General features: G+C 37.2%; 1 pseudogene; it reads left to right on the top strand.

Moving 5' to 3' along the window:
• LOC127223292 (interferon-activable protein 203-like) overlaps positions 1 to 4,942 on the top strand; it is a 51,050-nt pseudogene extending 46,108 nt beyond the window's left edge.
• The last annotated feature ends 17,111 nt before the right edge of the window (positions 4,943 to 22,053 follow it).

The raw sequence follows: 22,053 nt of genomic DNA, 5'->3' as shown, positions 1-22,053 counted from the left end.
AGCCAAGGTTCTCAGGTACCCTAGACCTAGAATCATTAACACTGGCGGCTAGCAAAGGCTGAAATCTTCCAAAACCTAAGCTCTCCATGAAGCTATAATTTGAGGCCAAGTGAATGCTGAGTTCCTAAGCCTTCCAGAGTTGTAAAAGTTGGAAAGCAAAGGATATGAATGGCTTGGGTCTGTCTACACAAGAGCTGTAGAGCCCTGATACCCAAGACTTGTAAGCAAACTACAGCACTAGAAGGCAGGATTTGTATCCGATCCTGCCTGCCTGCTGCATCTCTCTGTCAAAATCAGAGGGCTGCCAAAAACCTTGTTTTGGAAACCTTCTTGCATGCCTATGTGCCCATCTAGGTAAAGCATGCAGCCCTAACCTGCTGAATGATTCTGCTTGCACATTAGCTGAAGTATTTTAACCACCATCCACTGCCCGGCATCATTTGTACTGTGTCTCAAATTACATGAGACACCAGAGAGTCCACAATCTCCTTGACAGGAAAACACTAAGAAAAAAAAGTCATTTCAGATCCCTGATGTTACCTAACATCTCAGAGCTTTGCCACAGTTGTCAAGGCTTCAATTGTGTTATTGCACAGGCCCACTATACCTGCTAGATGCATCCATAAATACTATAAGTTACACATAAATGCTAATAACTCATTAACTCAACAACTAAAGGAAATCAGTTTAGCCATTGTCCAGATAGCAGCTAATTCCTTCCCATTTATCCGTCATTACATTTGCAAGTGTGTGATGAAATCTTTCTTGAGTTATTTTCAGGCTGTGAGAACGATTAATGAATGAGAGAATAATTTAGTAAGTACTTAACCAAAACTAGTTGTACTCCGTATCTTCTGCCCAGGAAATTTATTTAGTTCTCAGTGGCAATAGACACTGGCTGAATTCTCTTCTTGCCACCACCATCCTGAGTGGAGAGGAGGGAGAAACACTTTCCCTTTCAGATGTGTTTCTTAGTGACCCATGCATAAGCCTGTTGGACACGAAGGCTTAAGGTTGGAACATGTAAGAAAGCAAGACAAGGAAGCTTACCCAGGAGCTAACTCAGCTTCCAGAACCTTTAGAAAGCAACACACAAAAAGATGAAGGGTGTCTCCAGACTCCTCATAAGTCTCCACCAACGCCATCCATCTGTTCCTCAAACAAGTTACCACTTTCCTATTCCCAGTGCTTGCCCCTTCCCAATCACTGGGCTCACTACAACCTTGGAAAAATGTCTCACTGGTCTCCTAAATAGCTAATTAAGTTATCAAATCATGTATCACAGCATCCATGGTATTGAAAAGGTAAGTATTTATAAAATGATTTCTAATGTTGACAACCAACTTTCTGCTTAGGGTTGAGAAGATAGTATAGAGGAGTCAGACAGGAATAAACACGAGAATGTATCTATCCCCATTGCCTAGTTCCTTCTCAGCCCTTTTCCCTTTGCTTATGACCCAACTTCAGAGGTTATTTTCATCTTTCTGTGCTCTTCTCAGCAGGTGTTTTGACACATGTTGTTTCCCTCTTGGAAGTCTTTATCCCTTGAGCAAATACTATATAACAGTAATGGTTGCTTTTGCTGAGAGACTCCTTCAGACCTCTCCCAGGAACAGAGTAAACCCTCACAGCCATTCCTCATTGATGGAACAATTTCCTGTTTTCACTTTGATGCTTTCTTAATATAATTATAGCTATCATAACCTTGAAAAAAAAGTCTCATCTAATCTCCTAATCAATGTCCTTATCCAAACTGCTGAGCCAGTTATATTGGAAATATAGCTCCTGATGTTAGAAGACATCCATTAGGAATTGAAGTTAAACCCTGCCACCCACAGGGTAAAGTCAGATTTCTGAGGTTGATACCAGTTATAGCTGCCTCCCTGAGCTGGTACCCAGGTTAGCTATGCCTGCCACCATGCTTTCTGTTTCAGTTCTACAGTGTTGCTTCCATTTCAAAGCATTTTAATGCTTGAAAATGGAAAAGGATGCTGAGGAGGCAAGTGATCAAATTAAAATAACTTCACAACCTTTTTATGGTGCCAGGGTTCTTCTGCTATTATGCAAATAGAAGAGCTGCTAGACTGAACCCTGATTAACAATATTTGAGGGGATCTTCCTGAGGCTGCCTACCTAACCCTTTACCTGAAAGCTCTGACTTTTTATTCAAGGTTTTATAATCAAAGTCTTCAAAGTGTTCCTAGGTAGATGACTTTACTAGAGCATTGGAGGTTTTGGGTTTATTCCCTACAACTGTAAGTATAATCCCTCTTCCTACCAAGTAAAATTAAATGGAATCACTAGGTAGTGATTTAAGTAAATACCCATTTGTTTCCTTTATCTGCATTATATTATGGCAATCATTGTTTAGATGTTCTCCACTCTACTCAGTATAATTATGCCTTACGACCTAACTGAATTATGTATGTGTGTTGTATGCAGACACTAGGGAGAGAAAACATACCAAAGGAGCCTTCTAAGGAAGAAGGGCATCAGCAAGGCACCAAAGAAGTGATGGTGTTGAAAGTAACAGAACCATTTACTTATGATTTTATTGATGAAAATATGATGTTCCATGTCACAGTGGCTAATGAAACTGAATTCTTCAGAGTGAAGGTTTTTGACCCAGCCCTGAAGAACAATTTATTCCAGAAAAGATCATTGCTCTATCAGATTATTTTGGCGTTAGTGGATTTCTGGAGGTACACAGCACTTCCTCTGTGTCTGATGTGAATGCTAACCAAACGATGGTTATCTCAAACACACTGAAGCAATCAGCCAATGCAACTCCTAAAATCAAGGATCTTTTCTCACAACCAAAAGGGACATATGTGAATGGAGAGTTTGTGGTAATTATGGTAAGCCATTGCATTATTTGTAAAAATTTCTTCTGCAATCTGAGGTTTTAAGTTTTAATTTGTCACTGGAATTTGCTTACTTAACACAACTCATATTTGAAATACATGAGTAAAATCACTTTGGGGTTTGGGATAATCTCTTATGATTCCCCTCTTCAAAATACTGCCATGAAAATTTTTTTCAGATTCATCAATAATCTTTGGAATTTTCTTCACTATGTAAATCCATCTATAGCCATCCTGTTCTCAAATACTGTTCAGTTTATATCACATTTATCTTTCAGAGTTTATTTGACAACTTCCTTACCCATATTATTGGCAAGTCAGTGTGAAGGAAAACTAAACTCATAAACTAGTTTGAGACAATGAGAATAAAAAGCCAAAAAGACTAATCAACCCTAGAATAAAGCTATGCCCAACCATCCAAGATTATTTCTTTAATATGTTGTCATTATCATAGTCTAATTTTCAACAAGATCTTTTAACAGAGGACTAATGTTTTAAACAATGAGAGAAAGGAGAGTTTAGCAGTCTAATTTAATTTTACAATATACAATGAGGCACAATGGAATCTAGGATATTAAAGGAATTCTGTGACTTTCTGGTGTTTCTTTAAGTGCCCATGCACCATTCATCACTATGCTTGTTTAATGTATGATTTCATAATTCATTATATATGAATCAGTCACAGCTTTTTACTTTCATCTATGCTGTTTTTGACTGTGCTGGTTACACAATTAATAAGTGGGACACAAACTAAAATATCAGAATTAAATACTGGAGATATAGCCCTTGAGGAATTTCAAGGGAATGAGAAAATCATGGGTAACAGAGCAAGTGTGATCCATTTGAAAAGGAGGTGTGTGTGTGTGTGTGTGTGTGTGTGTGTGTGTGTGTGTGTCTGTCTGTCTGTCTGTCTATCTGTCTGTCTCTATATGTCTATGTATTTGTTTCTCACACTATTCCTTTTATGTCTGTTAGTTTGTGCATTTTGTTTTATTCTTGGTAGTTTGTCTTATTTATTCACCTGATTGTTTTCTTAAGAGAAAAGAAGGTATGGAGTTGGAAAGGTTGGGAGGAGGAGAGGATTATCTAGGAGGAGGTAGGAGAAGAAAAACTATGATCAAAACATAGTTTTATGAAAATTGACTTTATTTTCAATAAGAATAAAATAAATGAAAATATCTTATATTAAAGTTGCTAAGACTCACAATGAGCTACAAGTAGCCTTTCTTCTCAGGCCTCTTGGAGGTACCTAAGAAACCCACAATGGTAACTAAATGGGTTTTGCTATTTACTTTTTTGTTTTTTCATTTTTGATCCCTTACTTCAGATCACTAAGAAACCTCAGCTATTCAGATATGTTACCACTAGTACTTAGTAAGATACTCATTTTCCTAAAGACCTCCAGCAGATAAAGTCCTCAGTTAGGTAAAACTTAACAGTGGCATCCAAGGGCAGCACTGATGGCTCAGTCAATAAAGGCTAGGCTCACAAAACCTCCAGAGTGATTTCCAAGAGAAGGTGCACTTGCCCAGACATCTTAAACTCCTTGGTTCCTATAATTCTATTTTTTCCAGTAATGTCTTTATTTTGTCTGTGAGGGTTGGGAGGGAACACAAAGGCCATGAGAGTATTGTCGAGTCAGAAGAGAAGCTCCACAAGTGAGTTCTGTCCTTTTACAATGAGTCCTTGGTAACCAGGTAACCAGGCTTGTCAACAAACACCTACAGAGCCATCTCACTGGTCCTTGTGCCTGGGATTCTAAACTAAGTGACACTTGCCTTGTCAGGGACAGGTTTGTGCTGACACACTGTATTTCTCATAGATGTGACAAGCATTGACACATTTCTAAAAGATGAAAGTTAACTTGTTTTTCAGAAAAATGAGAGGATTAATGGGACTTACTATTGGATTGGAGATAACACCGGGTCAATAGAAGTGGTGGTCAATGGATGGCTAACCAGTATCAGGTGTGAGCCAGGCAATAAACTTCAGCTTGTCTGCTTAGATTGACCTCAAGTGGAGATATGTGGCAGCTGAGGTCTGTCAGGCACAGTTACATGCAGGTGTATGCTCTGTGAAATACCATTCTTTCTATGAAGTATACATACATATTTAACACTCTAGTAAATCTTCACTATTGGCATTACATAGAAAATTCAACAAGTGGAAGAAAATTAAGCTTTGTGCATTTAATAAAATTCCTTCCATTATTTTTAAAGTAAGGGTTTTTCAATAATAAAGAAAATAAATTCAGAAAGCTAAATAATGAAAGCTTTTTTTTATCAAAGCAGAGAGGTATTTCAGAAGGACTCAGGTTAATCAAGATGTTAGTTTCAAGTTTTGATTCTCATATTTTTCAAATTGACGGAATATTGCGGTAAATAAGGGTCAGGATAAACAAATAGGCCGAATAGATGTTTATTTAGGGAGAAATAACTTACAACCTAGACAGATGAACACCAGGAAATTCAACCCGATCCTCTCCTGTCCGAATCACGCCAGAAAGAGAGCGCCTTCCTGGCCCCCTCCGACCTCCTTCCTCAGGTCACCTCCGCCCATAGCTCCACCCCCCAATGGGCGTGGTCAGTGCTACAGAAGGACTACCTCACTACAATTCCCCTTTTAGTCTAAAGAAAAGATTTAGGCTTAATACAAAACTATATACAAAACAGTGAATAACAAGTGTGCTCTAAGAAAAGGAAAATCGAGAACAAAATGACCTACATATCTAGTCCTAGGGTGAGGGCATAATGGAGTTTACAATAGAGTTGTCCTAAGCTGGAAAACGTAAGTCTAGTACCTAATATATCTAACTAGGAAGAGAGAATAATAGTTGTGATAGTTTAATCTTCAACCTCATCAAGACCTGAGAAGGAAAATAACAATACTAGAGTAGACAGGAAATGCGGATGGACAACTTCCAAAACGGTGCAGCAAGGACAGAAACAGCAAGCCACCTGAACAGTCACCCTAGGTCACACAGCGACGTTGGTACACCCAGATTTGGCTAAGGCCAAGAGAACTTGACAGACCACAACAACAGCAGGGAAATAGAATGGCTGTCTTACCCTGACTTGGCAAGGTCAAGCAGTCTTCTATATTTGTCTCCTGCAAGCACATAGGACTGCATGTCCAAATCAGTGGTCAAGGTGGGGGCAATTCTATGCCCAACAGGCCATTAGCTGAGGCGAGATTGAACTCCAGCAGGAGCAACAACAGTGTCCAACATATTTTCGGGAAAATGTACGGTGCTGTCAGGAGCAACAGTGTCTCATGTCAAAGGAGTATTAATATTAAAACATTTAAATGCCATGTTCTGCATGTCTATGAAGGATTGAAGATTAAGCATCTATATCTGACTAATCTCATAGGTACAGGAAATGTGAGTGAAGATAATCTGTAATACTCGGGAACTTAGCTAAAAAGACTGATTAAAACTTTCCTGAGTAAAGCAGGAACAAATACTTATATTGTTTAACTATTTACATATACCTACATGTAAATCCCTAAAATAGAGGTAGAGTATAAGTGTCAAGACAAGAGGTAGAACTATAAAGGGCAGCAAGATAAATATCCCAAATTGTATCAATATACAAAATGTCTTGAACACAAGAAAAGTATACATACATAGAATATGGTAAAAATAATGTGCATAAATATTATAAGTGGAAACATTTAACACAATATAACAAAATATAAACTTAATTTTACATAGCTTACCACATAGGAATACATAACAATGTAAGCTGTAAAATACTATCTCATTCATACTCAAATTCTCAAGGAAATAGGCTAATCTACTTATATCCCATCTAAACCATACCTTTACCCACCATTCCCTATTCCTGTCTAAAAGATAAACCCGAGTGTAAGCATCACCCAATCCCAAATAACTAAAACCAACCCAAAGACGATGACTATTATCCCAAATTTCCAAGGGTAGGGAAAGGGGGCGTAGTCATATTAAGATTACTTCCTGCTGAAATGGGACGATGATTGCTCCAATGGATCCTGTAGGAAGAAAATTTTTAGCAACCAAATTTTTCAACAGAACTGGCTGTGACATATGTAGTTAGTCACTGTGTGGCAGAAAATTCTTGACTGTAGTTCTATTTGAAACTGGCCAGGGTGTAATAAAAAGGTGCACCATTACAGCTAGCTAGTCATGAGTTGTCTCGAGCAAAACAGTCTCAAACCGGTTTTAGGGTGATGTTTGTAGTTCCGATGCATCAGGTTGAGTCAAGTGGAAATGATGATGTGGGGCCCCATCTTCTTTCCGGAAAGTTCAAAGACTGCTGTTAGGAATCGTTATTATTCCTTGTGGAAAAGTTACACATCAATATTAAAGTAAAATTTTCAAGTTTTAAGGTATGCATTAGGGAAAGACAACAATAAGCATTAAAAGTATGTGAGAAAATTAGGATTTCAGAGAGAAAATTGCATAAGATATGAGTCCCCAGATTTTGTTTCTTCTGCCTTACACCAATTGGCTTTTTGATTTAAGGCAGAAACCATGAATTTAATCTTAACAACATGCTTGAATTTAGAGAAGGAAAGCCAAATCCAACTCCAAAGCCAGCATTGGTTTACAAAATTTGGGACTTCAGGAATACTAGATAATAGAGAGAAATAGATTTCTATATAGAAATAGTTTACTACAATTAAATTTTTTTTTTTTTTTTTTTTTTTTTTTTTTTTTTTTACCATATATCAGATTCTGCTTCCTTAAGTGATTGTTTCTGAAGAGCTGTCTTCTCTTCTGTAGGCACCTACATGTTCAGTGTCTTTTGGCTGTTTGATGATAGGTTTTCTCTGTTTTCCTGTAAAAACAAGAACAGAACATTTCCCCTACCTTTGAAAGGCCTCCGCACACCTCATAGGACCTAGTTTGTTGGATGACTTGTCATTTTTCTTCATTAAGATGTTTTTCTTGTTTAACTCGGATCTTGATTAACTTAGATGGTATCCATAGTTTTTCTTCTCCTGTAGATACAAATGCAAAACCCCTACCCCAACGTAACACATATCCTGCTTTCCATTCTGAGGTCAGTACATCCTTGAAATACACTGGCTGATTTAGTTCAGAAGTTTTTTCTATTGTCCAGTGTCTTTCTGCAGCTGTTTTTCCTTTTTCATCAGCATTAAGAAAGTTTAATGTTAATAAAGCATTATGTAATCTGTGTTTGGGTGTTTTGGTTCCTCCTGCCTGTTTATGGAGCATTTTTTTTAAAGTACGATTGGATCTCTCAACCATTGCTTGTCCTGTAGGATTGTGTGGTATACCAGTTATGTGCTTTATCTTGTAATACTCAAAAAACTGTTTCAATTTGCTGGAGACATATGCTGGAGCATTGTCAGTTTTTATTTGTGCAGGTATGCCCATAATGGCCATTACCTCTAAAAGGTGCGTTATAACAGAATCAGCCTTTTCAGAGCTCAGAGCAGTAGCCCACTGAAACCCTGAAAATGTATCTATAGTGTGATGTACATATTTTAATTTTTTAAATTCTGTAAAATGAAACACATCCATTTGCCATATTTCATTCCTATTTATACCTTTAGGGTTACTGCCTGGTGGTAAAGGAGTTTGGTTATAGAATGAGCAAGTAGGACATTTCCTTACTATTTACTTGGCTTGTTCCCAAGTGATAGAAAAATCCTTTTTTAAACCTTTGTTGTTCATGTGGTGTTTCTTATGAAACTCTGAGGCTTCTAGCACATTTCCTATCAATAAACGATCAATTTCATTATTGCCTTGTGCTAGAGGACCTGGCAGACCCGTATGGGATCTGATGTGTGTTATATATATAGGATGAGTCCTCTTTCTGATAGTATCTTGTAACTGTATAAACAATGAAGTTAATTCTGTATTGTCAGGAATAAATTCTGTAGTCTCAATGTGTAAAACGACTCTCTCTGCATATTGAGAGTCAGTAACTATATTGAGGGGTTCTTTAAAATCCATAAGTACCATGAGAATGGCATACAATTCTGCCTTTTGTACAGAATTGTAAGGGCTTTGAACCATTTTACTAATATTTTCTGATTTATATCCTGCCTTACCTGATTTATTTGCATCAGTGTAGAATGTATGAACTCCAGAAATAGGTGTTTTTCTTACAATGTGTGGAAGAATCCAAATTGTTTTCTTTATGAATTTGATTCTCTCAGTTTTGGGATAGTTGTTGCTAATTGTTCCCAAAAAGTTACTGCAAGCTCTCTGCCAATATTCGTTATCTTTCCATAAGGAAGAAATTTTCTCATTAGTCAAAGGTACTATAATTTCTGCTGGGTCCCTTCCTATTAGCTGACGAAGTCTTAATTTACCTTTTATAATCAAGTCAGAGATCTTTTCTATATATGTTTTCAGTTTTTTATTCTGTTTATGTGGTAGGAATATCCATTCTAATATGATATCTTTTCTCTGCATCAAAATCCTTGAAGGATATTCTCTAGATGGTAATATAACCAGAATACAGTCTAGGTTTGGATCCACACGGTCCACATGTGCTTCTAGTATCCTCTTTTTTACCCATTTTAATTCCTTCTCAGCTTTAGCTGATAGTATTTGTGGACTATTCAAGTCCTTATCTCCTTTTAGGGCCATTTTCAAGTTTTTCAAATCATGTCCTTCTACTCCAATTATGGTTTGCAGTTGAGAAATCTCTCCTAGTAATTTTTGAAGATCATTAAGAGTCTGGTAGTGATCTCTTCTGATCTGTACTTTTTGTGGTCTAATTTTCTGTAGACCTATTTTATATCCTAAGTAGTTGATAGACTCTCCTTTTTGTATTTTTTCAGGTGCAATTTGTAATCCCCAGCGAGGTAAAACTTCCTTTACTTTCTCAAACATTTTTTCTAATATTTCTCCTTTAGAGTCAGCTAACAATATATCATCCATGTAATGATAGATTATGGATTGTGGAAACTGTTTACGAATTATTTCTAACGGCTTTTGTACGAAATATTGGCACAGGGTGGGGCTATTTAGCATTCCCTGTGGCAAAACCTTCCATTGATATCTCTTCACCGGTTGAGAATTGTTATAATTAGGTACCGTGAAGGCAAATTTTTCTTTGTCTTGTTCTTGTAAAGGTATAGTGAAGAAGCAATCCTTTAAATCAATAACTATAATAGGCCATTCTTTGGGTATCAAAGAAGGCAAGGGCATTCCAGGCTGTAGAGAGCCCATTGGCTGGATAACTTTATTGATGGCTCTCAGGTCTGTAAGCATTCTCCATTTACCAGATTTCTTTTTGATCACAAATACAGGAGAATTCCAAGGGCTGGTTGATTCCTCAATATGTCCAGCATTTAGCTGTTCCTGAACCAGGCTTTCTAAAGCTTCTAACTTCTCAGAGGTCATAGGCCATTGTCCTACCCAGACAGGTTCCTCTGTTAGCCATTTTAAAGGTAGGGCTTTTGGTTCTTCTGTTTGTTCAGCATTTGTATTTTGTTTTTGTACTGCCTGGATATTTGGTCTCTGTCTTGTATAGTACTTAACAGTATTCTTTCCACAATCATGAGGTCGTCTATGGTTCCTATCTAATACAGGAGGAATGTTAATCTGTGTATTCCATTGCTGTAATAGATCACGACCCCATAAATTTATCACTACATCAGCCACATATGGTCTCAACCTCCCTCTCTGTCCTTCTGGTCCTATACAGTCAATCCATCTCATGCTTTGTTTTACCTGAGCCAGGTAAAGGGTTTTCTTGCTTGTCTCTGGTCGATCTACATTCATTTGTCCAGTGTCTGCCTTTGCCACACCTTCTACATAACCCAGGAGGCTGAGGCCTTCTGTTTGATTCATTCCTGGGGGTGTTACTTCTAGGGAAGCTTTGCCTACAATTTCTTTTTAGATGTCCTATCTTACCACAGTTATAACATCTGACATTATGATATCTTTTTAAACCTTTGGGGATGGCTTCTCCTACCCAAGCTTCTAAGTCACCATAGTAAGGAACTCTGTTATCTTGATATTTTTTCTGACCTTTAGATATGGCTTTTTCTATCCATGTTTTAGTCTTATTGTCATTATACTCAATGTTGCCTGTATATAGGACCCATTTATCTAAGGGTGTTGATCGTATTTTTAAAGGCCAAAGCACCTGTTTGTATTGAGGATTTGCATTCGTATAAGCTAAAGATTTTATGAGTATTTGCCTAGTATCTATGTTTGTTATCTCTAATTGTACTGTCCTAGATAATCTTTCTAAAAAGATATTAAAACGTTCTCTAGGTCTTTGTTTTATCTTGGTATAGGGTTCTATCCTCTCTTCTAATTTATGAACCTTATCCCAAGCATTTAAAGCTGCTGTATTGTATAGAGACAAGATGTGTTCATCATAGGCAGCTTGGGTTTTTGGGTCAGCATAGAGACCCTCACCAAGAATTTTATCTTGGGGAGCTTTATACCCTTTTTTTAAGCCCTGAAGTTTAAGAGCTTTTGTTTTTTCTCTCCATAAAGCCCTTTATTCTATTTGAGAGGCGTTTTTAAGGACAGCTGATATTAATTGATCCCAATTTTTAGGGGTTACCTTGTTATTTCATGCCCATGATTCTATTAATTGCTTCACATAAGGTAAATGCATGTCATAAGAGACTACTGCTTCCTTTATACCTTTTAAATCTTTTATATGTATTGGTTCCCATTGATATGTAACGACATCTTTTGGATGTTTCTTTGTTGTTGGCTTTTTATGAATAGATATAGGGAAAGCTCCCCTGACCCTAAATGGTGTGGAAAATTTTAAATCTTTTTTATGTCCTATTACCTGTAGTTCTTTTTCTGATGTATTAGACTGAAGGTCTTCTAAAGCCTGAAATCTATTTACCATTGTTTTTTTGAGTGTCTGAACTTCTTGAATCAAATAACTTTTTAGAGACTTTATTGTATCAGTCAGTTTTTTATTTTCTCCAACTACAAATGATTTTATGTTTTTAATCTTATCATCCTTAGATATTATCTGAATGGCGTGTAAACTGCCTTCCAGAAACAATGTTCTATTTGTTAGCTTGCCATTATCCTCAGACATGGAAGAGATTTTGTCATCTAGTCTTTCTATCTGATGTTCCAGTTTTTTAAACTTATTAGTAGCTTCCTCCGACCAGGAGTGGGCTGTTTTTGTTAGTTTGTTAATGCATTGCATTGTTTTTGTTCTGGTTATTGAAGTATCTGACATTAAACAAATTATACCTTTTAGTTTGCCAACGCCATTTTCAATATTTTGAATCTTTTTTTTTATATTTTTTATGTTTTGAATTTTATCATTTTTAATGTTTTGAATCTTTGTCTTTATGTTTTGGATTCCATCATTTTTAATGTTTTGAATCCTTGTCTCTATGTTTTGAATTTTATTATTTTTAATGTTTTGAATCTTTGTCTCTATGCTTTGAATTTCATCATTTTTAATGTTTTGAATCCTTGTCTTTATGCTTTGAATTTTATCATTTTTAATGTTTTGAATTTTTGTCTCTATGTTTTGAATTTCATCATTTTTAATGTTTTGAATCTTTGTCTCTATGCTTTGAATTCTATCATTTTTAATGTTTCGAATCTTTGTTACTAAGTCTCCCATGGTTTGTACAAGTTTCTTATTGTTTGCTGTAATCTCAAACCATTTCTTTAAGAATATCATGTTAATGATGAAACCCATTGCTATTACAAAATAAAAGTATATATTGGTCCAGTCATAAGTTTCTTCTGCTAAAATCCCTTCTACATATGAAGTAAAATAATTTCTAAAGTTCTGTATAGTAAAATTATCTGTCATAGTTATAGAACAATTTATCTCAGATTTTATATCAGCTTAAATTGCAAAGGATGTTACAATTACCTTAGGTGTAATTCTGCTGTCCTGGAACTTTGATGCTTTTAGTTGTATATCTCCGCTTGTGGTAGCTACGCCTGGAGGTGTGTCATCAAATAGCGCCTAGCCGCCCAGGCTCGTCTGATCCCGGTTTCTGTAAAAAGTTCTTAACAAACTATGGCAAGCAGAATTTTGTTAAAAGGGGACTTTTGGAGTTACTTGTAACACAAGACGAAATGCGTGCAAGCCGGGCGGGTGCCGCCGGGCGGGTGCCGCCAGGCGGGTGCCGCCCAGAGGCTCTGTGCGAATGCAAAGTCCCGTGCGGAAATGGGCAAAAAATGTTAAGCGGTAAGTGCCTTCTCAGGTCTGCTTTAGCGGCAAAGATCTCTTTTGCAGTAAGGAAGAGGCAAATGCCCCAAAGTTGTGGTGAGTCCACCTGGTTAAACCCTGTCCGTTGGGGAAGGTGGGGGAGGGGGGGCGGCTTTTGCCGCCTGGGGGCAAAACCCAGGTAAATCCCACTTCTGACACCAGATATTGCGGTAAATAAGGGTCAGGATAAACAAATAGGCCGAATAGATGTTTATTTAGGGAGAAATAACTTACAACCTAGACAGATAAACACCAGGAAATTCAACCCGATCCTCTCCTGTCCGAATCACGCCAGAAAGAGAGCGCCTTCCTGGCCCCCTCCGACCTCCTTCCTCAGGTCACCTCCGCCCATAGCTCCACCCCCCAATGGGCGTGGTCAATGCTACAGAAGGACTACCTCACTACAACGGAAGGCTAAAATTCAAAGAACTTTGGGTCTTCATCTGTTGCATAAGATCATGAACAGAAATGCCAAGTCCCCCAAGGCTACCCTGAGCAAATCAGACCACAATATGCTAAAATCTACAATCCTTGTACATTTCACACTATTACAATAAAGACCACTATTTCCATGTAAATAGAAGAAATATAAGGGATCACCTGTTCATTCACATAGAAACACTCTTACAGTACAATCCTTCACAGAACATCAGCCAAAGTTCCAAACCTTACCCACAGCAGCTGTACCAGCAAAGCCTTTCTCCCTCCTCCCAACCTGCAGTTCAATGACACTGCAATCCAATCTTTACCTCAGGTACCTTAGCTCTTCCCTGTCCACTGTAGCTCTGAGATCAAGCCTGTAGGAGTGACTAATTAGTTTCATAGTCCCAGACAAGTGAAGAAAGCTGACTGCAAGGACAGAAAGGCATTTAAGGAGATAGGCCAGAATGACTCATGCTGACTAGTCAGTAGGAATGTAGAGAGAAGTGTGTAACCATCCGTGTTTCAACTGATCTAACCTCAACATTTTCTTCTTTAAGGTCATCAATGTCTAAAGAAAAGACAATCAACTCTGATTCAGTTATGGAAACCTTCCTAGAATGCTTCCTTCTCATGAACTTTATGAAAGTGGCTCCAAACAATAACTGGGACCCCTGAGCTCCTTTCCTCATGTGGCCGACTGTTGCTGCTCTTCACACATATTTCTATCTGATCTGTACTGTCACTTTGCCATGAATAAAGTTTCACTGCTTCTTTACATCTGACTGAGCCCAAATCTTTGAATGAAAATGTAAGATTTTAAAACACCAGGCTTAGGTTTCAACTACCACCATATCCTGTAACAAAGATACAGGAAGAAACCTCACCACATGCTCAAGATTACGACATGGATTCCTAAGCTTTCAACACTCAGTGTTACATTTATTTTACTTATATAACATTTTAACACAACACAAAACAGACTCAGACAGAAGGAAATTATGTATTTTCCATAATAGTAAGAAACAGCAAATGTATCTTATATAGAACTAAAGTTTCAATTTATATAATCTACAAATGCTGTTCAACAAAGATAATAACAGTGGCAAGTCTACCTATATACAGTAGGCTAGAACTATGCTATAGCTACTAACCCCAAGATGAAGTTCAGATATGACCAAAGTCTGATTTGGCAAACCAATGAGATTTATATTTATTGTTGTTCTTATAGTAATATTGAAAAGATGTTACTTACAGGAGAAGAAATGACTCAAAGATACCTTTGTCACCAAAAGGAGTAACAGCTCATAAAAGCTGGAAACCTAGCACACCACACCCTTGACATTCTAAAGACATTAAAATGCATTAGAGAGTGTTCTTTTCAGGTAGTTCAGTTGCTCTGAACCTCTTCCAGGTAGCTTGGCTGGTCTCCAGCTTGTCCAGGCATATTAACTTGTGTGAGAGTGCCTAGCAACACTCCTTACAGTCTATACATTCTTGGGGATTGAGGACCCCATTATTATATCTGGTGTCAGGGACTTTCTGAAGCCTCTAAGTTGTTTGCTTCTCAACCTTAATGATTTTCCTTGCAGAATGGGAGTTTTCACCTTTTTTTTTTTTTTTTTTTTTTTTTTTTGTTATAAAACTATTGGCCAATGGCTAGAACCTCTTATTGGCTAGCTCTGTCTTAGTTATTAGCTCATTTCTATCAAAGTATTTTCACATGGTTTTATCTTACAGGAGAGAGGGTCTGGACCTCTTCTCTCACGTCCTACATTTTGACTCATCTCTACTACATCTCCCAGAATCCTCCTTCTCTCCTAGTCCTGCCTATCTTGCTTTCCTATTAGCCAACAGGGCTTTATTCATTAACCAATAAGAGAAACATATTTACAGAATGACATCTCCCATCATCTCCTCTTTTCTGTCTAAAATAAAAAGAAAGGCTTTAACTTTAACATAGTAAAATTACATATGGCAAAACAGTTATCAAATAAGAACTATAGTTAACAATATTAAGTCTATTAACATTTCAGGAATTAAAGAAAATGTTCTATTATCTATCCTATCTTTGTGAGTCTAAAGTTTTATATGTAAGTTATCTTTTTCACTAAGGAAAACTATAACCATAACTATCTGTCTTCAACTTCATCAAAGACCACAGGAGGATAGTATATAAACTCTAGAAATGACAGAGACATCTCAATACCTGGACAGTCATCCAAAGTTCTTCTGTAAATTGGCAAATCCATCTTCATCCTATAGGCCATAGTGTGTCTGGCAGACTCCTTGGCAAAGCAGGAAACCTTAAACTGTCCACCTGTGTCGGTAGTTTGTCAGTCACTTATCTCTGTGTCTTGCCGAGTGTCTGGAAGACTCTACCATGCAACAGAAACCCTATAGTACTGCCCATCTTGTTTCAGCAGTCACTATCCTGTGGGTCCTGCATGTCTACTATATAAAGCATATAGTTAAATAGTTTAGAAAAGAGCAGTATCTTGCCCAAATGGCTAGTCTTGACATGTTGGAAGCAAACTCCATAACAAGTTTCTTTGATGTCCATCTTCCCTTCTGACACAGTTGGTGTTGCCAGGAACAGTTGTGCCTCACTGTTAAGAAAAACCCTAAACCATTTTAAAAGCCATATTCTATAGGTCTTTGAAAGGTTTGAAGAATGCCTATCCAATTGAATATATCTCTATATATCTAGAAAACCTAACCAACCTAACTATAAGCTTTGATCATTTTAGGTAACTATCTACAATCTATACTTAAATATGCATTACATTTTTAAATGAGCTATATAAACACAATACTTAAACAAGAGGAGAAATATACAAATCACAAAATTGACCTTAAATTTGTACCAATAAATGAAAATCCATTCCAAAGCAAAGTATTCATTTCTATACTATAATCCCCTTTTTACCTTTAAAAAGAGATTGGTTGTGATCATTAACCACTTATAACCTACCCCATTTAAATGAAAACAAACATTTATAGACAATATTTGGCAATTTGGGTGTTGTTCTTTCCAAACTGCTTCCTGCTGGTTGGGGACTCTGTAATACCATGGGAATCCTAAGAAGACACAGAAATCCTGGCTGTAGTCTGCAAGGCTGCCTTGTCCCAGCTGTTTTGAATGTTAGATCTCCAGGAACACTGCTTCAGGGGGGTCTTGCTTGATCAAACAATGTTAGTCTGGAAGAAATTCATAGCTTTTCATTTCTGTGGGAACAAAAATAGAAATTCGTTTCCCCAGGAATCTGTCCACAGACTTAAATTTTGAAGTCAAAGCATTTTTAAAATATTCAAATTGTATAAATTCAGTAGCATTGATAATCAAATGTATTTTAACAGTTTTCGTTCATTCCTTGCAACTGAGCAAATCAAAGAAAACACAATAGCATACAGTATCCAGACTCTCTGTGAACTTTCCATCTTCATATGGCTTTTTTATTACTCTATTTCTTTTCCTTCTATTTTTCATTTTTTGAGACAGGGTTTCTCTGTGTAACTTTTGCCTGTCTTATAATTTGCTCTGTATACCAGGATGGCCTTGAAATCACAGTTATCTGTTTGCCTCTGCCTCCTGAGTGCTGGGATTAAAGGCAAGGCGTGTCCCACCACACCTCTCTTTCCTTTTCTTTTTCTTTTTCTTTCTTTCTTTTTTTTCTTTTTTTTTCTTATTTTATATATCGAATCCAGTTCCCTCTTCCTCCCTTCCTCCCATGCCTCCCGACCATCCTCTCATTCCACCGCCCCTCCAGAGGGAGGGTGAGGCCTTCCAGGAGGGATCAAAAAACTCTGTCAAGTCATTTGAAATAGGGACCAGGCCCTCCCTCCTGCCTAGTAGCCCTCCATGGGGAATGTGCTCTCTCGCTCTCTCTCTTCTGTCTTCTATTCCTACCGGGACTCAATCTTCCTACTCTCTAGTATTCTAATATTACACAGCATGAGAGATGATGGGTATGTGCAGTAGAAAATGTCTCAGATCAGCGAATACAGCTACCCAAACCAAAAGTGTTTTATTGATTTTATAATCACATTTAACAACCTGCTCTTCTCCCCTGTATTCCAACTGTAAAAGCAGTCTTCAATCACTACAAGAGAGAATTTATATCAACTGGAGTGTTCACTGTTTTGGCTAGTGTTTTTAATTTCTTACAGTAAGACATGGAGAAAAGTTAGAGTTAATTTGAAATAGATTTCTATTACCTACTTGTGGAATATTTTACAGGCTCTGTGTGCTCTGGTATAGCCCTTCATGTATACTTGAAAAGAACATTTTAAATGCTGATTTTGGGGGTGGTTACCATATTGGATAAATCCTCCCAAGTTTATCAGTTAAACTTTTAAACTTTCTAAATCTTTGCAGGTGTGTTCATTTTGTCTTTTAGTAACTGAGAGTCAACAATGCCAAATCAACCATGAGTCAGTGTGATGGGAGATGCCATTATGTATATATGTTTCTCATACTGGTTAATAATAAAGCACTGTTGGCCAATAGGAAAGGAAGATAGGAGGGACTAGGAGACAAGGAGGAAATAGGAAGTAGTAAGGAGGAGTCAAGATGGAGAGTCTGAAGAAAGCAGTATGCCGCCGGCTCCCTGGTAAGAGAAATACATAGATCAGCAGAAATGGGTTAATAATTAAAGGCAGAGCTAGCCGATAAGTAACAAGTAACCGGGCCAACAGTATTGTATCAAATACAGAGTCTCTGTGTGTTATTTGGGGCTGGTGGCTTGGTAGCAGGACAAGACCGGGCAGCAGGCGGAAAAACCGTACTCGTTACAAATGGCGCCCAATGTGGTTAATAAGAACTTCCACTTAAAATTTAACAAAAGCTTAAAAACACGGTGTTAGAAACAAAAGAACACAGACAAGCAAGGTTTCTTGGTAGCAGCATTTTTCTCGGTTGGAATCTGCTTTGCAAGAGACAAGCAGATATTTGCGCGGCTCCTTTAAGCGAGGATTCCTGACTCAGTAATAGCCGGAAAAAAGCATAGGGCTTTAAAGAAACTCTGCTAACAATTTATTGGTGTGTATGAGAGATGGCAATGGCAGTGACCACATCTCCAAGCCGGCAGCATGCTTTCTGGGTGGCAGCGCAGACCAAGGCGGTGAGCACAGCTTTCCGTGCTGGCGCTAAAAGTACCCGCCACCATCTTTGGTAAACCGCGGCTGACACAGCTATGACTTTCATTTTAGCAATGTTGTTGTTTACCAGATAAACGACTTGTGGCCAGACGAAGATAAAGATTTACAGTAAAGACAGATTCATATTAAGAAAAACCTCTAAAGGTTTACAGTGTGTTTTAAAATATACGTAGACATGAAAAAAAATGGTTTTAAAGAGACAAAGAGGAACTGGGTGTTGTAGCACACGCCTTTAATCCCAGCACCCGGGAGACAGAGGCAAGCAGATCTCTGTGATTTCAAAGTAAACCTGGTATGCAGAGTGAATTCCAGGACAGATAAGAGTTACACAGAGAAACCCTGTCTCAAAAAATAAAAGTAAAATAAACAGAGTAATAATAAAGCCACGTAAAGATGAAAAGCTTAGAGAGAATCTGGTTATTGTATGCTATTGTGTTGTCTCTGCATTGTTTGACTGCTGAGAAAATAACAACTGATAAAGGAAATGCTGCTGGATTAATTCAATTTATATATTTTAAAAATGCTTTGACTCCAACATTTAAGTTCAAGGACAAGTTACTGGGGAAAAGGATTTCTATTTTTGTTTCCACAGAAAATGAAAAGCTGTGGATTCCTTGCAGACTAATGTGGTTTGAACAAGCCAGGCCCCCTGAAACAGAGTTCCTGATGATCCAACATTCAAAACTGCTTGAACAAGGCAGCCATGCAGACTACTGCCATCTTCTCAGGATCCCCCCATGACAGCGCCCCCTGTCAGCAGGAAGTAGTTTGGAAAGAACGACGCCCAAATTCCCAAACATTGTTTATAAATGTTTGTTTTCATGTAAATGGACTTGGTTATAAATGGGTAATGATCACAGCCAATTATTTTTAAAGGTAAAAAGGGAATTATGGTATTGATATGATTACTTTGTTTTGGAATCGATTTTCATTTATTGATACAATTTAATGTCAATTTTGTGAGATGTGTATTTTCCTCTTGTTTAGGTATTGTGTTTATATAGAAATATAATGTAGTACAGATTATAGATAATTACCTATGATAGTCAAAGCTTAGAGTTAAGTTAGTTAGGTTTTTCAAGATACACAGAGATGTATTTGAGATGGATAGGAATTCTTCAAACCTTTCAAAGACCTACAGAATATGGCATTTAAAGTGGTTTAGGGTTTTTGTGACAGAGAGACATAATTGCTCTTGGCAATACCACCTGCACCAGAAAGGAAGATGGACATCGAAGAAATGCATTATGACGTTTGCTTCCAATATGGCAAGACTAGCCATTTGGACAAGATACTGCTCTTGTCTGGACTGTTTGACTTTGTGATGTATAAACTGGACATGCAGGACCCACAGGAAAGTGACTCCTGATTCAAGATGGACATTGCTACAGAGATCCTGCTTCATGGAAGAGTCTTCGAGACAGTATGCAGGACACGGAGAAAAGTGACTGACAAACTGCCAATAAAGAAGACAGTTTAAAGTTTTCTGCTTTACTGGAGAGTCTGTCAGACATACTATGGCCTATGGGCTGAAGATGGAAGATTACAGAAGAACTTCGGGTGACTGAAAAGGCAAGATGTCTCTGTCATTTCTAGAGCTTATATATTATCCTTCTGTGGTCTTTGAAGGAGTTGAAGACAGGTAGTTATGGTTATAGTTTTCATTAGTTAGGATTAAAGATTTGTTACTTAGACTTTAGACACACAAAGATAGAATAGAAGATGAAATATTTTCTTCAAATCTTGCTAAATGTTAATGGACTAAATATTGTTAACTGTGAGTCTTACTTGATAACTGTTGTATAATATATTTTGCTATGTTAAGGTTAAAACCCTTCTTTTTATTTAGACAGAAAAGAGGAGATGATGGGAGATGCCATTATGTATATATGTTTCTCATACTGGTTAATAATAAAGCACTGTTGGCCAATAGGAAAGGAAGATAGGAGGGACTAGGAGACAAGGAGGAAATAGGAAGTAGTAAGGAGGAGTCAAGATGGAGAGTCTGAAGAAAGCAGTATGCCGCCGGCTCCCTGGTAAGAGAAATACATAGATCAGCAGAAATGGGTTAATAATTAAAGGCAGAGCTAGCCGATAAGTAACAAGTAACCGGGCCAACAGTATTGTATCAAATACAGAGTCTCTGTGTGTTATTTGGGCTGGCGGCGTGGCGGCGGGTCAAGACCAGCGGCGGCAGGCAGAAAAACCGAACTCCTTACATCAGTGTTTGCATTTTCTTGTGTTTCTTTGAATTTACAGTTTGTGTGTGCTCCCTTACACACAAATGGAATGTCCACTATGCATTTATGTGTGTGCTCTCTTACACACAAATGGAATGTCCACTATGCATTTATGTGAGTGGGTATGTGTTCATATGTGCACATAAGAGATGAAATATATTCTAGAACACTATTTTTGAGAGGTGAATGAACATGAGCAATAAGAAATGCAATGCACTTTTTATCAAAGAAATCCATAACCCAAAATAGTGTCATTTTAATATAAAGTGCAAGTCTATAATTTTGTGATAACTATTAAAAACTTTCCCTGCATTCTCTTTAAAAGTACATTAGTATAAATAATCTGGCTTTTCTTTTGTTATTGTATAAAACAATTTTTAAATTATTCCATTAAGGAATGTTTTACAAATATATGGGTGCATGCCATTAAAAGGTAATAAAAATTAAATTTAAAATTTTAGTCACTGGCTAGTCTTTTCATGCATAGACTGATAACACTGTGTTTTTGTTTTGTTTTGTTTTTATTATCTCCCCTTTGTCTTATGGCATTTCTTCCTTACATTTTAAGATAAATAAATTAGCAAATTCAATGTTGTCTTTTCTCTGTCAACCAAATTGATATTCTTCCTGTTTCTCCTGTCTTTGAACAGACTTCACGTTTGAAGCAGAAGCACACCTAACCACCTAACCAGGCTTGTTTTTCCACTCTGCTCAGCCTTTGGTTTGAAGTATTTCTCAGCTTTACTCCTGTTTTCTTCCTATACTTCCAGTTGTTTTTTCTATGTGGATCTTACCATTATAAACTACTGGGATCTGAGTGTAGAAGAATAATATTTTTGAGGATTTCCTATGCTAAATAAACTAGTTTGAATTATGCTTAGTTCAGACATTTCTTTATACTATTAGAACTGAATATATCATAATATCAAGAATTTGGCAGCTTCATTCTTATATATTCTGAATGCAATCATTATGCCCAAACCTAAAGTAATTATATTTCTACAACAAAACATGGATGCTCACATGTAGGTCAAGTTCATAAAAAGTATATAAAGACTCTAGGATCTCACATCCAATTATATTTTGGATATATTTCTATTACCACAAGTCATAAAATGGGTCAAATCTTCCAAATTTTGTATTTTACAATTGAAGTAGGACTTTAGCAGGGTTTAAGTATGACTT

This window comes from Phodopus roborovskii, unplaced genomic scaffold (genome assembly GCF_943737965.1).
Source record: "Phodopus roborovskii unplaced genomic scaffold, PHOROB, whole genome shotgun sequence".
Taxonomy (NCBI): domain Eukaryota; kingdom Metazoa; phylum Chordata; class Mammalia; order Rodentia; family Cricetidae; genus Phodopus; species Phodopus roborovskii.
The sequence above is the reverse complement of the archived record's forward strand: the minus strand, read 5'-3'. Positions and strand labels throughout refer to the sequence as shown.